General features: G+C 39.6%; 1 protein-coding gene across 4 annotated transcripts in view; it reads left to right on the forward strand.

The window, feature by feature from the left end:
- The window catches only part of IPO11 (importin 11), a 103,628-nt gene continuing 97,268 nt past the window's right edge, over positions 1-6,360 (forward strand). The window contains exons 1-2 of one of the 4 annotated variants that reach the window (XM_035309037.1): positions 1-39; positions 584-661. The gene's annotated coding sequence lies outside the window, so the exon portion shown is untranslated. Of the gene's footprint in view, positions 40-97; positions 147-583; positions 662-6,360 lie in introns of those variants that run through there. The other 3 variants (XM_035309039.1, XM_035309040.1, XM_035309038.1) reach the window with 3 other exon arrangements.

The following is a 6,360-nucleotide window of genomic DNA, read 5'->3' on the forward strand; positions in this document are numbered from 1 at the left end:
CACCCCCGCGTGCGGCGCTGCCGCCGCCCGCCGCCAACGGTGAGCCGCGCGCTCGGCCCGCGCTGCACGCGCCGCCGCCGCCGCCATCATCACGGGGCCAACGGCCGCTAACGGCCGCCTTCTGTGAGGGGGTGGCCGCGCCCCGGGTACCGCGGCGGGTCGGGGGGTGCCGGGCCCGGCCGGGAGGCGGGGAGGGGGCGAGTCGGCCTTCGCCGCGCTGTTGGCCGCCGCGTGTGCTGCCCGCTGCCCCGCCTCAGCCTCGGCTTATTTCTGTGTTTTTTTTTTTTTTTTTTTGTCTGTGTGTGTTTTTCTCCTCCCGGCTCTGCGCGTAGGTCGCGTGGCGAGGGGCTCTGAGTGAGAAGGGGTCTGCTAGCTGATTCCGGGGAGCTGCTGCCGCATTTCTCCTTGCGGTGGCTCTGCGTGCGGGTACAGCCGGCGGGGAGGCGTCGGGTGAGCTGAGCGATCGGGCTGCCTCTTGGCAGAACTTCTGTTCTGTGGAAAAGGGCGAGTGTCGTTTTATGAGTTGTTCTTTTTTTTTTTTTTTTCCTGGTTTTTGCTAAATGCGCTTATTTTGTTCCGACAGGTTCTTGAGGGATAGCACTTGACAACTTACTGGATACGGCTTCTTACCAAAATCGAAGGCAGGGTGGGTGCAGGAGTGGTGAGTTATGTCTCCTATTTGTGTTTATGTACAAGTTGGCAACACGTGTGAAGTGTAAGAATGTGGCCCTGAACACAGTGCTGATGCAGCTTCCAGCTTCTGCTGCTACATACCATGCTTCCCCTGCCTCACAGATCAAGCGTATCTGTAATGTGCAGTGCCTTTCAGGTTCACATTCGTAATACGTGGGACCGCTTCAGTCCTTACCAATCGCGTTTTCCTTATGGGATTTGACTTACTGAAATTTCGTTTTAATGCTAGTATCTTCTTCATCACTCTCTACCTTTCTTCTTGCATTCCGTCATTGTAATGTTCTGCAAAAGGGCATTTTGTACCATATATATATATATATATATATATGGGCTAATAAAGGTTTTTGTTGCCCAAGCTGAACACAGAAAATTTTGAAACTGTATCATCAGACACAAGTTCTAACCATCTTCTGAAATTGTTTTCAATTCAATTTAATTTTCCGTTCAATTAACTATTTAATAATTAAAGCCTATGCATGAAGGCAGACTGAAACTTGCATTTCTATGTCAACTCTTGAATACTAATTCACTGTGAAGTGTTCAGTCATGGTTTTGAAAATTTACTAAAATGAGATAAGCTAGGAAGAATAGGGAATAAGAGTAGTCTTATGAGTTTGGTCATTGCATAAGCTGACTATTAAACATTAAAAGTATTTCTCTATTGTCTCCGTGGATCTCTTTTTTTTCTTTTTCTGTGTTATTGGTACCGAGCCCTATGACGTGGTTTCCATGAACTATATCCAAGCATATTCCTTGGAATAGTCCCACTGTCAGTTTTTACTCCTGTTATTTCTGTTGGGATTTTTGGTCAGTTTCATTTGGCCGGTTTCCATTTACCATAAGAGGCCATTTTTCTTCATCTGCATATTTTATAATGTAATCTTAGATACCTCTGTAAATATTATGAGCCTTGCTTGCAGCTCTCCATTATTCCTGTGTTCCTCCTTTTTCTTCACTCCTTCTTGCCTGGTGTCTTCTGCATGCTGGTTTTTCTTAGACCTGGGTTTTAGTTTCAGTAATGTACTCTTGTAAAAAAAATACACATATACAAATTGTTATAAATAAGTTCTGGTCTTCTTTTTCTGTCAATAGCAGTGAGAAGAAGAAACATTGTAACTTCTTCCTACATAAGCGTTTTTGTCTTCTTTTTAATGTTTTCAATTGGCAAAGCGTAGACAGTCTTTCCCATTTACATAAAAAAATCTATTGTTTTTGAAAATCTTAATAATGACTAACGTTAATCTTTGCAGTGATTGTGTTCATTAGTGTAGTTGTTAATGATTCTAAAAATACCCTGAACATTCAGAATACTGCTGGTTTGTTTGTTTTTACTGCTCAGTAGAAATACTAATATCTGGCATGATTGATACAGGTACTATAATCTTAGGAAAAGAGGCTCATAGGAAAATTTATAGAACAATGGGGAGAGGTTGGAATGATTACCAACTGTTCCTGAATTTAACCGTATCCTTATAAGCAGTGCTAATGCCATGTGAATGTTTGTGAATATTGCTGCAAATGCTAGCTTTCCCGTTACTTTTTTTTTTTTTTTCAGAATGTGTCCCGTTACTGGTTCTTGTGGCTTTTCAGAATAGAAATTTTGCTTTTCCTGTTTTCCTTAAAATAAATGTGCTGAAAAACAGTCAGTCGTAAGTTTCTAATTGAACCTTCCAAGCTGCAGTTTGTAGCTTTAGGCCATCATCTGCCATTGACCCAAAGAGTTTGGCTCTGTCTTCTTTGAAAGTGCACTTCAGGTAGTTGATTGTTATTTGTAGGTGTCTTTTAAGTCATCCCATAGCTTCGCTTCACCGACTGAACAAGTCCTCAACATCTCCTCATAAGTCAGACCCCAGTCATCTTAGTAGCCTCGGGCTTTCCAGTTTCTGCACTTTTTTCCTTTGAACTGGGGAAAGGGAGAGCAATGATGACAAAACTGAAGACAATATGCTAGAAGTGGTCTCACATATTGCTGCATAGAGGAGAATGGTAACACACATAGAGCTGCTTACCATGTCCCTCTTAAAGTAGCCCAGTATGTAGTTAGCATTATTTTCAGTGTTAAACTATGTATTTTGTGCAATATTTTAACCAATTTCAGAGGATTGTAACTGGATCCATTCTTACACCTCACCACGGTGGAAAAGAATTTATGAAATTAATAAAAGATAACAAATGTATATAATTAATCATTGGGATATGAATGAATACTGCATTCTTTGAAGTTCAAAAAAGTGAAGTTTGTAGGCATTTACCAATGAAATCTTTGGTTTGTTCACTTGCAGATATATAGCTATTTTTTTTTTTGTTGTTTTCATGATTGATGAGTGATTCTAAAATTCAGATGTGTTTCAGTGTTATGGAAAAAGTACCTGTATACTTTTTAGCATCTATTGAGAGGACTGACTGATAAGGGAAAACATGATGGCAGTTCAAGAGACTAGGACTATTGTTTGAAGAGAACTGCATGTATGTGTATTTCCTTACAAGGAGAATTAAAGAGTGGAGGGTAGAACAGGAAAAGTGGATCCTGGATTTTTGCAAGGGGAAGGAGATGTAGGAGTTCGTGAGTGGGAACAGAAGTGCTGAACATGGGAAGGTAAGAGTGAGAAGGAAGCGTTGGTTTTCCTGGTGTCTCAAGACACCACTGGCTCATTGTGCTGAGGGGTTGTATTTGATGTGGTATATATTTTCTAGGTGTAAGTAAAGTTTTTTTATTTCAATGGAAACTGGGGAATATGCAGCTGTCTCATGTTTGTGCATGCACAGTAGGGTCATGGAGAATAGGTTTCCTTGTTGTATGTGGTTAGGCTCTCTTCTTTCATAAAAGCATAAATTCTGATTTGGCAATAAACCCATGCTTTGATTTGCAATTGGAAGATGTTCAATACCCTCAGCTGAAGGATTTTCTTTTCTTTTTATCCCCACATGCTTAGTTGTGATAGCAGTGGCCATGAACCACAGAAAAGCAGCAGAAGGCAACAAGTGCTGCTGAAATTGCTTACTGCTTATTTTGAAAACAAGCTCTGAGATTAGATATAGAGGTCAGAAACACTAAGCTTTCCCCAGTGATCAAGCTTGGGGATTCTGTCTTTTACTACTAAAAAGTGCAGCCTCTGCCTGCCTTCTAAGGAAGTGGTGTTTGTAGCGTAGACAGACTCCACCAATGTTTCTATTCACCCATCATGGCTGTAAAGGTACACAAAAGATAACAGGTATTTAATACTTGCTTCATCTGTTTCATCCTTAGCACATCTTGTAGAACTTGTTTAACAATGAATTGAGTACTGGAAGTACTCAGCAGACTGTGGAGAAAGTCCTTGTTCCTGTGGTGTAACCCATCTATGATGTAACCCATGTCCCTTGTTTTTTGCTGTGCAACAGAAAAGACTTTTGCACCTCCTGTTTTAAAAGTGGTCTGACCTGGAACAGCCCCCGCTTCAGCTTTTATGTAATTCCTAAAGTTGTGGTTTGGTGGGGCTTTTCGTCATCCTAATGCAATCCAGCTGTGTTCTACTGTTACATTCAATCTGTGATGATTTAATGTATTTGTTCTACTTATCTAATGGAAATGTTTGAAATAATATTTTTTAAAAATATATACCTTATATTATGTACTTATGCTCGTGCATGGTTAGAGGGAATACAATTTTTTATTTCTCATCTGAAAAATCATGTTTTTATAGTATGCAAAGCTTTAACTGTCAGCTAAGCGCCAGACCTGGCTGGGTCCTATCTGCAGGAACTGGTAACAGAAAAACATCTCTGCACTGACAGCAGTAAAAGTTGTGTTCTGGGAGGATCCAATAATACCTGAGATGGGACCTGATGCCCTAATTGGGTTGATCATTTTTACAGAGTGCAGGCTGAGGATAGGATTTCTGTTGAAAATAAAGTTGTTTTTGGGAAAGGAATATCAGGAGAGACTTTTGAATCAGAATTGAAATTGCCTGTAAAAACAGAGCCTGTAATGGCTTGATGCCATTGCTGGAAGTCCTGTGTTCCTCCAACCTCCCGTAGCCTCTTCTGGTGTGTGCTGAGCAGTGTACTCAGGTTACTTAACAGACACTAACCTGGCAAAACACAAAAAAATGAAAAACAACTTTTGGTTCTCTGGGTGATTAGTGAGTTCAGCTGGCTTACCAAAAGTGAGGATGAGAGATGGTGAAAGGAAGGGAGTGGAAAGACAAAAACAAGAGGAAAGGGAGCTGGAGGGAGTGGTGGAAAGGGAAGTATAAGTCTCCCTTTTGGGGCCGATTTTTCAGTTGGCTCTAAAGTTTGTTGGAAGTATTTCTTTATGAGGCAGAAACAAAAAAAAGGTTGATAATACCACATTGGTTCCCAGGATTTTTTTTTTCCTTTTAGGAATTACTTGTAGTTGAAAGTTGACTAGCTTAAAGGAATGCTGAAGTCATCTTGAAGGCATGCTTTTTTTTCTGTATCTGATTTTGGTAATTGATTTCATTTTTGTAAGATTTAAGGGAAAAGTACTTCTGTAGAGTTAAGATTGATTTTTATGAGAAAAGGAAATGTTGCTAATACCACAGTTTTCCATTTCACTGAAAAGGGACATCCCTAAACATGGATACTCATTCATTCTTAGGGTACTGTTAAGCATCTTAATATAGATCATGGATCTCCTAATGGCTGTCAGGTTTGTTTATTAAACCTGCAGTTGGATGAACACTTCCAGCTGGCATAAACCAGTACTGCTGCTTAAGAAGCACCTGCTTGCTGTTCTGCCTGCTCTTTTATGCCTAGCACCCTGAGTTGCCTGGCAGTGTGGTGTGGAAATGATGGGGGAGCTTGATGCAAATAAAAATCTATGCATTTTCCCCACCCACCTCCAGCATTTAAGGGGGGCAGGGGTAAACACAGGGTGGTACTCTTTACTTCAGTGATCAGAGCTTTTTATATAAGCCTAACTTATTTGTAATTAGCTTAAGCTGCAAAGTTTAATTTTGTCTTGTATTTCGCTTGTGACAGCCTCATCCAATGTTGTGTGAGGGATATTGTCTACATGGATTCAAAAAGAAAAAAAAAACAGTGTAAATTTGTGGAAGAACTGAGGGCTGTTAAATTCAAATGGCCTGCTTCTAGGAAGTCCTTGAACTACAGTCTTCTGGAGGATGGGAGAGTACTTTTCAGAAATACCATTGAAAGGTTGTCCTATTCCGGTATTCTCACTTGGGCATCCAGTGTGGTCTTTGTCAGAGACAGAATAATGCGTTAAATTATTTTCTGTTCTGACCTCCTAAGGTTGTTCTTCTAGGAGTGAGCCCCATTTTTTAAAAAGTGTAAATACAGACTTTTTAAAGAATGAGAAGCATTATCAAAAAAGAATACCTCTTTTATTTTGCAAATACCTCTTTGATTTTTTTTTGTCATCTTTAGGTCTGTCAGCTACTTATTTTGAAATCAGAAAATGAAAAATGTCCTTACATGTTCTTGTTTGTATTACATTGGCTTCAATAAGTAAGTTATCTAATGAGTGCTGTTCTTGATGAATTCTGTGAAGCTTTAATAGCAGCACTGTTCCCTGGGAGAAGAGACCAAAAAAAAAAAAAAAAAAAAAAAAAAAAAAAAAAAATTTTACAAAAAAAAAAAAAATTAAATTAAAAAAAATTTTTTTTAAAAAAAAAAAAATTAATTTTTTAATTAAAAAAAAAT

Source organism: Oxyura jamaicensis, chromosome Z (genome assembly GCF_011077185.1).
Source record: "Oxyura jamaicensis isolate SHBP4307 breed ruddy duck chromosome Z, BPBGC_Ojam_1.0, whole genome shotgun sequence".
Lineage (NCBI taxonomy): Eukaryota > Metazoa > Chordata > Aves > Anseriformes > Anatidae > Oxyura > Oxyura jamaicensis.